We start from the raw sequence: 14837 nt of genomic DNA, 5'->3' as shown, positions 1-14837 counted from the left end.
CAACACTAAAGATGAAAATTGCGAAAATGAAAGCCAGTCAGTTGATGAATATAATAATGCGTTTTTCAAAGAACATTTTTGATAAACATTTTAAGGAAAGAGAGGATGATAATTCAATTCTAGATGGTAAAAAATCAAAACCGAAAGTTAAACTAGAAAATTGACAAGGATGGGAGTACAGACCCAGAAGATAAGTTCCAGTATCTTATTCAATGCACTGTTCCAAATTTCAGAGCTACAGAGCTTATTCACATTATTTCATCCTTCCATGATCAACTTGAATTGCAGTTAAGAGCAACAGATTCATTGGGAGTTCACACAAAAATGTACCATGCCATACTATTTCTGTTAGAAGAGTCATGCATTCCTGAGGAATTGCTAAGAGTAAGGCAGGGACAATCAAAAACTGGAAAAACTTCAAAGGAAAGATTGGATGATCGGATGACTTTTATTAGGAATGAAGTTGAAAGTGAACAACGAATATTTATGGCAATTAATGGATCTGAATTAGGTAAAGATAACGAAGGACAAAAAATTGACCCAAAAAATCAAAAACAGATTCATACAGACTGCTAATGATTTATTTTATGGTGAATAAAGAAAAGTTAAATAGCTGCAGATTTTGCAACAAACCACATGGAAGGAAAGAATTTTGTTTGTTTGTTTTGTGTGTGCACTACAGATGACTTATAATCAAACACAAGATATTTTAAAGAAGAAAGGGAACTAACTGTTTTACTTGTTTGAAGAGCAAGTACCAAACAAGAAATTACAAATCCAACATAAGGTGCTTAATTTGTTCTAAGAAACACTGGGCTGTTATGTGTCCACAGCTGAAAGTACATACGGAAAAGGATGATATGAAGGAAAGTAGAGATGGTGAAAAACCAAATACATTCCAATCTAACTAACATTCTTCTGCAGAAGTATTCCTCCAAACTTCTACTAGTAAATTTGGAGAAAAAGGAAAACAAATATACAGTTACAGCACTTTTTGATTCAGGTTCACAGCACTCTTACATTTTGATGAAAATTGTTGAAGAAATTGGATACGAGCCCACTAGTTGTGAAATTTTAGTGCATCCATTGTTTGGAGGTGGTAGTTCTAGAACAGAAGATTGTCAGTGCTGCAGTATTCTTCTTAAAAGTTTAACCGAGGATTACTTCTGCAAAATTCAAGTTTTGAATCAGCCTGTAATTTGTGGTTCAGTTGAAAGACTGAACTCTACAAATTCTCTATTCATTCAAAATAATGTCATTAGGTTATTTTGATGCAGGACACAAGAAAAATGTGCAGTTGTCCTCGTCGGAAATCGAACCCTGGACCACTTGAATATGGATTGAGCATGCTTCCAATTACACAATGAAGGCATGCAGGAGAGGGAGAATATACCTTATTCACTCCCATTTTTATAAGGTGACTGCGGATTAAGAAACCCAATAGCCAAATCCTGCTGGTGACGAATTGTTGTTCACCACCTCTTAATTCAGCTGCCACAATAAAGTCAGTAGGTTTTTTTTTTTTTTTTTTTTTTTTTTTTTTTTTTTTTTTTAAAAGCAGATGAGGCAAAAAATAAGCAATGCCTTAGCCTGGACAAAAACCTTGGACCTCTTGAATATGCGACGAGTATTCTTCCAGTTATACCACGAAGGTATATGGAAAGGAAGGAGAAAATACCATACAGACTCAGGCAGGTACATTGGATTCAGAACTGAAACTTAAAGGCCTTCGACTGACTGATGTGGGTAAAGGTTAACCATTCAGCTTGGAGCTGGTGTGTTTGGAAATCTACTCACTGGACATATACGTGAATTAGTGGCTGTTCAAAGTCTGCTTGGATGGATGATAATGAGAAAGCTGCCAGATCAATCAAATAATAACACTAGCTGTAATTTGTTGAGCACTTTTCTTCCTCATTCTGCTAAGATTGAAGATTTGAGGATGTCAGAAGTAATTGGTATCACTGATCCATGTGAAAACAAATCAAAAGATGACACGGAAAAATCGGTGTTGGATAATTTTCAGATGACAATTAGATTTAACTCTGGCAGAAGATATCGAATTACCTTGCCCTGGTTAGAATGCTGAGAAGAATTTTCAGACAACAGAAATGTAGTTGCGAACAGATTAGTTTTTGCAACAACTGAGTTCATGGCTGCAAATAAGTTTGATGCTTATGATACAGTGTTAAAAGATTGAAGTCATGAATTGAATGCATGAAGGCATAACTGAAGAAGTTCCAAAAACAAGAATGAGGTTAAATTTACCCCACAGAGGAGTTTTTAAATACAATTCCACACAGCAGTTAGGCCAATTTTCGATGCTTCATGTAAACAGAAAGGATACCCTTCACTGAATGACTATTTTGGCAAAGGGTTTAAACTGATTGAAACTATTGCCTGCTATTTTGCTGAAGTTTAGGATAAAGGAAATAGGAGTAATTTTGGACATAGAAAGGGCTTTTCTACAAATCAGTGTTGATTGTGATCACCTGAGATGTCACTGGTGGCAAGATTCTGTGAGAGATGAGATGCAAGTGTTTTGTCACCGTTGTGCTGCATTTGTAGTAAATTGCAGTCCATTCCTTTTAAGTGCAATAATTGATTTCATCTGAAAGAATACAAATCATCTTGTGGAGATATAGCCAAACAACTTAAGTCTTCATTTTATGTAGACAACTGTATTACTTTGGTAAATTCAGAAGAAGAATTGCATTCCTTTATAAAATTAGCCACACAGTTAATGAATGAAGCAAATTTTGAGTTAAGAGGTTGGGAGCATATTCCAAATAAGAAATTAAAAAATAGTAATATTAAAACAGAACCCAAAATCAGTGATGGGATTACTTGGGAGAAAATATGAAGACCTGTTGTTTTGAAATGTAGGTGAGATTGGTTGGTACTGTTCTGTTATCGGAACCGGGTTCAGAAATGTATGTATGTACACATGTATAAGTAAGCACGAATGTGTGTGTGTGTATACATATAATGCACATAAACACACATTCATACATTTCTGAATCTGATCCCAATAATGGAACAGTACTGATTGGTTATTCAGATGTCCTAGTGAGAAGAAGAGTCATCTTGTCAATAATATGTAGAGTATTTGACCCCGTCGGATTCTACCATCTGGTAACCTTGTGCCAAAACTTCTGTTTCAAGAAAGTTGGAATGCAAAGTTAAGCTGGGATTATGAAGTGCCTGTGGACATACAGAAAATATTCTTGTTGTTGATTAATGCTCACTTGTCTGACCTACAGTCAGCCCATGGCCACGAAATTCCTTGTGGCAAGGAGCATAAGATATGTCTGTTGTTGGCAACAGCCTTGAGCACTTTACAGGTGACAGTGCGATTTAGCTCAGTTCTGCTCCCAATTTTGATGGAGAGCACCCTGGGAGAATGGGTCCAAGGGTCTCCCACTCCTCTTCCCCTACCACCAGCCAAGATGACTTTTGGTTCGCAGCATATTTAGAGTGCCCTTATGCCACATGGACACTATACACTTACAAACAAAAATGCCTTATCTGGGATTCGAACCCAGTGCCTTTGGCATGGCAGTCAGTGACGCCAACCATTATACCGGTTAGGCGGCCAAATGGTTGAAAGAATGCCCATTATTACACTGGCCATCAAAATTAAAGGATAATGAGAAAAATATGCTCACTACGTAAATGTTGCAACCAATGCCCAATGCTATAATTATTTATGTTAATTAAATATAATTGAACACAAAATTGCACTTCTGCACATACATTAGCACTGGATATATGCATATTCGGTGACTGACAATGTGGTATGCAATACACTAATGTTGAAATTTCAGTTTATAAGTTCCAGTGCTGTTTAAAGTTTTGGATAGTGATCATGTATTCAGTAGTTATGGCTCAAACACATCATTTAAGTGAAGGTCAAAAGTGGAGAATGACTGGAAGAATCGAGGGAAGTCGAACACAAATGGAGGTCATACAAGATTTGAATATCCCTCAAAGTGTCATATCAAGAGTTTGGAGCTGCTTTTTAAGCACTGGATCAGTTAATAAACAGCCTGGTCAAGGATAATCCATAACAACTGCATTAGAAGACCATTTTCTATTGTTGTCAGTTCGAAGAAACCTCGAAGCGACTACAAGACTGGTGCCATTGTCATGTTCAATGGAGCCACAGGAACTTGAAATAGCTGTTGTATTGCTGCATAAAGACTTAACGAGGTTGGACTGTATGTGAGAAAAACCAATGGTTTGTGTCCCACTCGCTCCAGCTTCCAAACGGCCTGTTTAAACTGATGCCATTGTCAAGTTCAATGGAGCCAAGGTGAATGGGTCTGAGTATTGTTTACCGAAGAGTTCAGATATAGTCGGAACAGTGATTCTAGATGTGTTCTGATCTGGAGAGAGAAAGGAATATGCAACTTGCCTTTCCTTGTCCATGAAATATCCTGTTCCTGCGACAACAGTTTGATGGTCTGGGGAGGAATCATGACAAATGGCCGCGCTGAGCTAAATATCTTTGCGAGGAGGTTCTGTAACCATTTAGAGATATGTGGACAAGGTATTGGAATGCCAAGTTAGACTGTTTAGGGGTGCTGTTGGCTCAGATGTTTTGCAAATGGATGACAATGCTTGGCTTCATCGAACATATGTGGTGTGAGAATATTTGAAAAACAAAAAATAGCACCCAACTGAGCATGGTGTGAGAGGTCTTATGGTGCAGAAATTCAGCATGCCAGATTCCTCTCCAGACACTTCAGGAACTGAAAAGTGCATTTTTAGAAGTATAGCGTGCAATTCCACAAAACTTGAACAACACTTTGGTAAAGTCTATGAAATCAGGATGTGAGGTATGCGTACCTGTTTGTGGTAACAACACACTATATTTAAGAAACATTTTTTCCACAAGAAGTGACTTAATTTTCCCATCATTTTCCAATTTACATAAATTTTGCTTTAACTTCAATATTTTGTGAATAAGGCACTGCCAAACATTGTAAGTTATGTTAACCCATTAGTCGCTGGTGTTGCGTTGATGCAACGGTCAAAATAAATGCGTATATAAATATAACTACCTAAGATATTTTATACCAGCAGATGATTTTGTGTAGGGAATATTATGAAGATTATTTCTGTAAAAAAATATTTGCCTTCAACAATCATTTTGTTTATAATAATTAATCTCGTACTTTAAGCAAAATTTTCGACTGGGTATTTTTGCTGAAAATATTTAATGAAAGGATCGCTGTCTCTAGGAGTGATCTATTTTTAGTCAAGGTCACCGTTTATCAGAACATTACATCAGTCAGATGTTTATATTTGTGTTGGGAAGGAAGGGAAAATAGGTGTTGCGTCACAATCTTTTTGCATAGTCTGGACACATTTTAAAATACACATACAGGTTTTCTTTACAAAACTTGAGTTTTCCTGTGAAATCTTATGTAAGTTAAAATGGTGTAAAGCAGAGAGGCAACTATCATCAAATTATACAGAAAAAGCCTTCATATGTTCCCAGCTCTCTCTCTCCCTATATATCAAACACCTCTTAAAGACTAAAACAGCAATAAAAGAAATATAAAAAACACACTTATCATATAAAAAGAAACTCCTTCCAAAACTGAAATAAGAGCAACTACTCTAAAAGATATAAAGATGATGGCTGTAAAGATTGTGTATTACTTTTAGTTGTTTGAGATACAAGCTCTGTAGTGAAGGTCAGAGGGCATAAAGATTTATACAATCATCTATAAATATCATTATTTGCATTCATTAGATTATAGCATTTGCAATTTCTATGCCTATCTAAGCCACAGCCAGAAATCAAAGTTTGTCATACAGAATGCTTTACTGCTAGGATTAAGATAACTTTTTCTATTATACAAAGACAATCCATATTTTGCAAAATTGCTTTATGCAAAGGTTGCATCATACATAGTCATATTTTTTGTAGCTGTTGCATAAAACAAATATTGGGCATGTTTTCACAAGTGTTCAAGAAACGCTGATGCAGTGCATTAAAGAGTGGATTGAGCCTTGTACAAATATTTTTTCGGATGGCTAGAAATCTTACAAGGATTTAGGAAAAGAAGGTTTTGAACATTTATTTGTGAACCATAGTATGAATTTTGTAGATAGCGAGTACGGCTGTCATATAAATACCATAGGGAGTATGTGGCGGCATGTTAAAGCTACGTTCTACTGTCCGCAGAAGGATCCATTACGGTAAGTGAATTTTATTTTGTTTTTATTTTGTAGAATGTTATGTTCATTGTTTTTTTACTATGAATTTCTATTGTCATTGTTGCTTTTTGAATTATTTGTAATTTATTTTAGTTTATTTTGTTGATTTGTGCGCTATGCCTAGATTGTGCAATTCGTAGATTTTTTTAAAGTTTAACCCTTTTACAGGCGGTGGTAAATATCTTACCACTAAGCAATTTGTTTTCTAGCAGCATACGGAAAATTATTTACCAGTGCCCGATATCAGGAATTTTCCTCTGGAACCAGAGCTTCACATTTTCTGTAATAGATGGCTGTAGAGGACACGTAAACCACAACATTTCTGCATTCATCCAGTTTTCAAGCAAAATGGAGAGGGTAAGCACATACTCTTTTCTTATTTTATTGTGTAATGATATATAAAAATACGTTAAAAGCTATATATTCATATATTTTGTATCTTAAAGGTTTGATAGCTAAATTGTATTAGGCATTTAAAAAATTATAGCGAAATATTTTGTTTTATACATATTTGAATTTGGTGGTAAATTATTTACCACGGCACGCTTAGTGATTTTAGAGGTGGTAAATAATTTACCACTGCCTGATAGAAACACAGTTTTACTAATATGTTTCGCTTTACAAATAGCATTTTGTTTGATATGGGACTTGATTTCTTTGTATATCTAATACTTTTATATTAGCATTTCAATAATTAATTATTTTTAATATTAATTATTATAAATATTATGGAAAATATTTTAGCGTTTATTTACGATTACATAAATATTTATGTATTTAGAAATTAGAATTAAAATATTACTTTAGAATGCTATAAAGGTAATATTTTGATCAGTATGTTCAAGAGATTTCAAAATATAAGTAACTAATTAAATGTAATGAATATTATTTTAGGTAAACGCATTGAAGAAAAAGAAAAAAAAAAATAATCACCGAGGAAGCTGTAGAGCATTATTTTGCACTGCCTTCAGATCCTGAAGATTCCGAAAAAGGACTCCCTCACGCAAGAACTGCAGGCTTTTTGGGAAATCATAATTATGAAGAGGATCAATAAATTACCTTAGATTTGTACTGGTCTTCTGACTCTTTTTTTCAATAATCAAGAAATCTCGTCAATTATGCCAGCAAAGAGATTAAAAAAATATCCTTTCAAATTTGCATATCAATGGCAATCAAAAGGCTGTCCCTTGAAATGAGCCAGAATTTGACAAACTACAGTAAATGCGTTCTTTGATCACCCATTTAGATAAAAATTCAAGAAAAATATTCAGACTTCAATCTATTGGTGAAAAAATGGTAAAATTCAAAGGAAGGTCCCCAATGAAGCAATATATGCCAGGTAAGCCTGTAAAAAGAGTTTATAAGATTTGGGCTAGATCAAACGCATCAATTGGTTACCTATATCAGTCTGAAGTTTACACTGGGAAAAAGACTTGAATTTAGGTTGAGAGTAGCTCGGAGCCTAATTGGAGGCTTCTCTAGTAAAAAACGAAAACTGCAATCAAACTGGGTTTCAGCAAAAAAGGAAAATGCTATTCCAAGGGAAAATCCGAACAACTAATGTTAGAACACACATGCCAGTCAGAGGAGAATGTTACAGAAGGTGCAAATATTGCAGCACAAAAGTAAATCAAAAACGTACCAAGGTGTTATGTTCAACATGTCATGTGCTGCTTCATGTTATAAATAAAAATTAAAATTAAAATCAGTAGAAGTAGTGCATTTGGTTATATTTATATCTGTAATCAATTTTATATTAATCATCGATTTTATATTATATGTATATTTAAATAATCAAGAATAAATAGTTTTCATCAAAAATACATGTTTATTTGTGATATTTTTGTAATTATGATTTTTTTCTTTTGCACAACTCAGTAAAATGCCATTGCTTATACCGGGCAGTGGTAAATATGTTACCACCCCTATTATAAACAACAACAACAACAACAGAATTCCAAAAATAGTATTTTTGGTCATAAACGAGCTACTTTTCTCTAATAGTTGCATAAAATATGAATTTTGAAAATAAATGGCCTAGGCCCGATAAAGGGTTAAACAGAATGCACGGACGTGTGCATAGTTCGTAGATTCCTTTGTAGATTTCGTAGATGTTTTTTTAAGTTAAAACATATCGTCAAAACATTCACAGATTTTTTTTTAAAGTTAAAACAGTACATGAATTATTGTTAAATATTTTTGGTTAGAAACTTTGTTTTTGTTATCTAAATTTTTGTTTTTGTTTCGGATTTTTAGCTTAAATTGTGTGTTCAAAACGTGGTTTTTGCATGTGCGAAAACCGTGTTTTTGGAGACATTTTAGGCTTAAATGTAATGTAAATATAGACAAAAAATTTAGATAGTAATATGGCACCGTGGAATTTCTCGCCAAAATTTTTCGCTGCGTTTGGCGACTTGAGGGTGCATATAAGAGTAGTTCCTTTCTTAGTTAACAAGAAATGGTTATATGGTTTCGTAAAAGCAAAGGAAACAATTGTAAAACAAGCTATATCTGTATATATGCATACTTAATGATTGTCAGAAAGTTGTTGAACACCTATTATATATGCTTTGAAATTTAAGGATAGATTAAAGAATAAATACTTTTTAATCAGTTTTAAATTCTTTAACATGTATTAGTTATTGATTACAATTTTTATTTCTTGTCAAGTGTAGTTTAAACAGACTGTAAGAGATCTGATTTTCCTACTGGTATTTTACAGTTTATACATTTTAACAACTGGAGACAGTATTCAGTTTATATTCATAAAGGAATTGGCTTTTCTATAAAAATGTTTTAGTATTGGCAACTCTTATGACTTTATACACAAAGGTTTCATCTGAAGTTAAATAATTAAAATATATTCATATCTGGGGGGACTTAAAATGTTTTAGTATTGGCAACTCGTAAAATATACTTTACGAATAAGATAGCAGAAAAGTTTTTAAAATTTAATATTTACTATTATATTTCAAAGATTAAACAGTCAACCTAAACCGTGCGAAAATTCATAGATCTTCAGAAACTACATGCATAACAATTACACACACCATAAGAATACCATTTGTTTTGCATAACTTCTTTAAAGCAATATTTTTTCTTAATGAAGGAATTATACGCTGGCTAGAATTGAAATATTCTAAAAATTTAAAGACATTTCGACAGATAAATTACTTTTGTTGTGTTATTTAAAACCATTGGTTCAGCTACGAATTTACATTGATCTTTGGTTAATATAAGTCATTGTCTATGGATCACAAGTCGAAAATCCGGCTCAGTTTAATCAGAAGATGAATTCCGTTTACATCAGCTGAATTTTCATGACAGTGTTTACATTGTACTGAAGCAATTTGCGACGATTTAATACTTAGAAAAAAAGGTAGAGAGTTCAACACAACGAATTAGCTTAGAGTATAACACTAATATCGAACTTATCCTAATTCTTAATACACATTCATTTACTAATAATACAACATAACCTACGATTTTGCAACTCTACTTCCAAAACGACAAGTTCACGAAACTTTCCGCTATTTTGTATTATTCCTATTAGCTGAGTAGTTTGGGAGTAGCTACTGCTTATGTCAAAATTGAAGGCCTGTTTCGTTTTTGAATATTGCTAATTTAGAGGAATGAAATAGTACTTTTCTCGATTTGCTTATATGTCAGAAAAAATTAATAAAAACTTAAATAGTGTGTTGTTCAAATATTAAGGAAGAACAAGTTTTTTCTTATGACAAGGGAAAGGTCGAGAATACTGCCTAAGAAAGAAATCAAAGCATGCAAAAGAACCGTTAAAGCAGTGCTTTTTTTTACTTTGCATCAGGTGAAGACCATCAGTAAAACAAAATGAACAGTGTCACCTATTTTCTTTTGTCATTCCTCAGCATTTAGAAGCACCTCTGCTACTTCGCAGTAAATTCGAAAGAAACTATTTACTTGATGGAGATAGGTCGCCACAGACCAGGTACTCCGGTGTTTGCACTACTCGAAGAGAATGAACAGTGTAGACTAAACAAGACTACAGTATTCAATTAACCCTTTAACTGCTTAAGACGTGTTTGAAAGATTTTGGAATTTCTTTAAAAATGCTTAAGACGTCTTTACACGAATTTCAAATCGCACGAAAAATGCTTAAGACGTGTATACACGAAGCCCGAATTTCGCGAAGATTGCTTAAGACGTGTTTAGACGACGCGATCTGGTCTTCCTTCCCCTACCTTTCTGCAGGCGGCTGTCGGTTGACACAAAGGTCTTAATAGGGTGTGAAGTCTCTTTGAAAAGAGCACTTTAGGAAAAAGTCCTTAGAGTGAAGTATCTTTGTTAGACTCTTTGTTTTGTGAAGTATCTTTGTTTGTATGTATTATCTGTGCGCCGACTAAAAGTTTGCGAAAGAAGATAAATCGTTTTACAATTGTTTGCCTTGTGGTACTTTATACAAATGAAAGTAAAACAGGATTCGACGTTGTTATAGTACATTGCCAAATTTTAGTAGAAACAAGAAAAAATAAGAATTGTAACGGAGGACGCCTTTATGCCTATATGTTATAGAATCAAATATTTTATTTTTGTATTGAAAAATGATTACAATTTCTGATTCGTCAGGAAAAAATATAAAATGTTGCAACCAGCTTTCTTGTTTGCCTTCGTATTTCAAATGCGCGTTATTATAATGGTATATTCTTCTTTTTACATTCTTAAATGTTAAAACTGTGCTTTCAGCATGCCTGAGTTTTGTACTCGTATGTGTGCCTCTATGCTCCGTAGAAATGGCGAACTGACATATAAAAATTATATGAATGTTGAAAGGAAGATATTCTACTAGAAACTTCAACTAAATGGAATAAATGAATACGACGAAGGAATTTCTAGAAATATTTGTTTTAAAAATTTTTTTATTAAGATTTTAAATCCAAAATGTTTTGAAATCTAAAGAAAAAATATGTAATCCTTGAAACATTTTTGGAAAGAAATCTATCGATATAAAATCTCTTAAAATTAATGGAGTGTAAATGAATTAAAACAGTTAGTGTACGGAAGGGTTAGATATACTCCGCACAAAAAATTACAGTCAGAAGATCAATTATTTAAAGATATGAATTAATTACATTAAAAGAATTTAAAATAAATTTAACATCTGTCCAAATGTCAATGCTAACAGCAATAGCACGAATGAAAGTTATTCTTTAAATTCCGAACTTAATTCATCCGTCGGTACGCAATGATTGTGTCTTTGCGATTACTTTTCTTATAGATACTACAAAAGGCCGCCAACGAAGTAGCGGTAAAATCGTTGAATACTAATAGTTTGAAGCGGGTTCAAATCCTGACGAATGGATTGCCTGCATACCAGTTTTAGCGAATTTTTGCTGCCGATGTTTAATGTGAATATGAGCCAATTTTAGTTAGCTTTTCATGATGACGTGCCTTGACTACGATTCCTCGCTCGGGTTGTGTTTGGTTTGGCTTGTTAGATTATTAAGCACGTGAAGGCGATCTGTCTAAGAGAAGGTATGCTTTCGTGACAGATTTTCTAAGGGAAACAATCTCGCACTACAAAAAGTTAAAGCCATAAAAACGCCCATGCAATCAGCTTGTTCACGGGGGTTTGAATGCAGGTCAAACTACCAGTATGTTAAGAGAAGCGATTTCAAGAATGTTTAATTATTTTATTTAGTTTGTCATAAGCTATATAAAATAATTAAACATTCTTGAAATCTCTTCACATTACTGAAATGGCAATAACTTCGAATTATACTATGCTACCACTTTTCCTCTAATATGAAATTTTGAACTTTTCCGTTATCGGACAGCCCACCAGCGAATGAGCGGAGTCTAATGGAACAACTGGTGGTTCTGTCCGGGGTTCGAATCCCGGCAAACGGGCTGGTTGCCAGGATGATATTCTTAGTTTTCCATATGTGTAACATGTATGCAAGCCAATTTCCGTTAGGCAGTCCTCGAACGAAGGCATTCTTCACCTTAGGCAAATAACCATCGAGTACTTTGCCATAATCAAATAAACCTTTATCCATAACATGCTTCAAATATTTTTATGTTGAAAAGTTTATGTGCCAAAGTTGGCCCTCGTTGAATGAAGTATGTTGTTTATTTTTTTCTTTGCTTTTTATAACAACAATGTTCTTGTTTTCAGAATCTGAATTATCAATAAAATTCTTTTAATAATATGCGATTCTATTTTGGTTTTTTTTTGTTTAATGAAAAATTAATTTAAGCGACAAATCTCTTACATTTAGAAAAATTTTCGATTTTCGAAACGAGTTGCTGTCAAAAGCGCATCTTCTTGTTGCTGCATATATTTATTTAAAACAAACTGCTTGGCGCGTGTGCTTTTATATTTGAAAAGATTCAGAGAATTTTCAACAGGGAAATAAAGTTATTAATTTTACTGAATTTTGTGGATTCTTTGTATTTTGAGGTAAAAGTCAAACCATCAGATATGTGACAACCTTAAAATAAGGGTATATATAATCAGGATTTTGCGGCCAGACATTCCCAGCGAAATACATTACAAAAAATTATCTATGTAGAATTAATGTATATTCCGTTTAGTATTTTAATTTATCAGTGTTATTACACATCAGTTTATCAGTGTAAGTTATATCGAGTTTTAGTTGTGTTCGATATAAGAATTTTATTTGGTTTATATAAATCCGATTCGTTTAATAATATTATATTTATTAAATACTATTTATTAGGTTTCCAAATTTGTCAAACCCAATCAATGGCCTCCTGGCTAAGATATCTGATTATCGCTATTTCGACTCATATTCGAACCCAAACAAACGAACTGGTTGAATTTTGTGATTTCCCCTATGTGTAACATGAACATGAGTACGTTTTACTTAGAAAGTCGTCCATGGAGACATTCATTGCCTTCGGCTGATAGGTCTCGTTTCCTTTGCCATACTCAAAAAATCTAAATATTTTTCAAAAAGACTAACAGATGCATATAACAAAATAAAATTAAGTAAATGCATATAAGAAAGTAAAATTAAGTAAATGCATATAAAAAAACTGAAGTAAATGTATATAACGAAAACAAAAATGAGGTAAAAACAAATTTTCAATAATTTTTCAATGCAGTAGTTTTTAAATTGCTTGTTTTCAAATTTTATTTCATTTTTATGTATGTACTAATATACAGTGTATGTGTGCGAAAGGGTGCTTGTTCGGTATATCCATATATATTAATTAAATAAATCTGATTTGAAAATGCATGCACTAACGCACTATTCTCGTAATTTGAAAAACACTAAAGTATTGTCTGAGAAAAATATTTATAAAGAAAATTAAATTTCGTCTCCTTTCTCGATGCTGTGTAAAAAATTTAAATAAGCTTATTAATTTTTTTCTTCTTTATTAAAAACAAATTAGTTTCTTTTTATCTATATATGAAAAATAACAAAATCTTGCAGTCAGAATGGAAATTCTTAAAAATATAAAACTCGTTTTTTTTCGAGCAAAAGTTTCTGAGAAATTTCTCTAGGTCAGCAGGTAGTAACAAGACCACTGACTGCTTTGTTTGAAAAACCCGATGAAGTGGATGATTTTACCCCCAAAAGGTTTTCTTTAACAAAACAGATGCGGTCCAAATGGCTTTGCTAAGAAGCGTTCGTATTTGAATAGCTTGAAGCTTGAAACTTGAGTTGGAAGACGTTCCCGAAGCAATCAGTCAGACAGCAATAAAATTTGTTATAGATATTTCTCTCTCTCTCTCTGTGAGTTCTTGAAATCTTGGAATGGGTGAAAGTTTATTTTGTTTTACATATATAAGGAAACTGCATGTAAAGCAAAATAATTCAAGGCACCCATTGTATGTTAATCATTGTACGTCCCCTCAGCTCTTCGGTTGGGTATTAAGAAAAGAAATTCCTATACTGCTTTTGTATTACTTGTAAAATAAGATTTGAAAAAAATATCTTCATATGAAAAGTTTTTTTCCGATGAACGAATACAGCTGAAATATGTTTCTGTCTTCAAGTATATCCACAAAACATGAAATAGTATTGTACTCTTTTGTATTCTAGTCCATTTTTATATTACTTCGTGGTAAATTCTTTTTTATTCTTAAATTTCTCTCTCTCTTTTCTTATAATACACAAGTACTCTTTCAAATATGGCTGACCTATGAACCTAAATTTTTATACTATAAAATTTTATATAAAAATTAGCCGTAATTAGACACAGTTTTGTGTATATTATATTCTTGAATACATGCCTGCAATTAATACTAAGAATACTATTGATAAAATTCGTGATATAATTAATAATGAAAATACTGTTTAAGCTAAAAACCGATTTGAATCTTTTTTTCATTATAGGGTAACATGAGCCAAACAATTTTCGTTAGAAATATACAATTATGCTAACTTGACACATCAGATAGAAAATATTTTATCGTCATCATCGGCTATGATAAAAGATTTATACGCTTAAGATTTTGGATTATGATAAAGCACACAGGACCTATTTGTCTAAGGGAAAGGAAGTCTTCAGGGTAGATTTTTTTTTGTGGGAAACAAACTGTTAATTCACAATCAATTGTACTTATGAAAAACCCCTAAGCCTCCCATGCAGCCGCT

General features: G+C 33.0%; 1 protein-coding gene across 8 annotated transcripts in view; it reads right to left on the bottom strand.

The window, feature by feature from the left end:
* Positions 1–10406, bottom strand: part of LOC118197428 (AP-4 complex subunit beta-1-like) — a 43503-nt gene extending 33097 nt beyond the window's left edge. Inside the window, exon 1 of one of the 8 annotated variants that reach the window (XM_085808997.1) lies at positions 10048–10406. The gene's annotated coding sequence lies outside the window, so the exon portion shown is untranslated. Of the gene's footprint in view, positions 1–7164; positions 7494–9405; positions 10021–10047 lie in introns of those variants that run through there. The other 7 variants (XM_035368941.2, XM_085808995.1, XM_085808996.1 and 4 more) reach the window with 7 other exon arrangements.
* Positions 10407–14837: the final 4431 nt, after the last annotated feature.

The sequence above is a fragment of the Stegodyphus dumicola genome, chromosome X2 (assembly GCF_044657685.1).
Source record: "Stegodyphus dumicola isolate Sdum_Otavi_A_Nest chromosome X2, ASM4465768v1".
In the NCBI taxonomy this organism is placed as follows: Eukaryota; Metazoa; Arthropoda; class Arachnida; order Araneae; family Eresidae; genus Stegodyphus; species Stegodyphus dumicola.
Note: the sequence above shows the minus strand (reverse complement) of the source record. Positions and strands in the feature narration are given on the sequence as shown.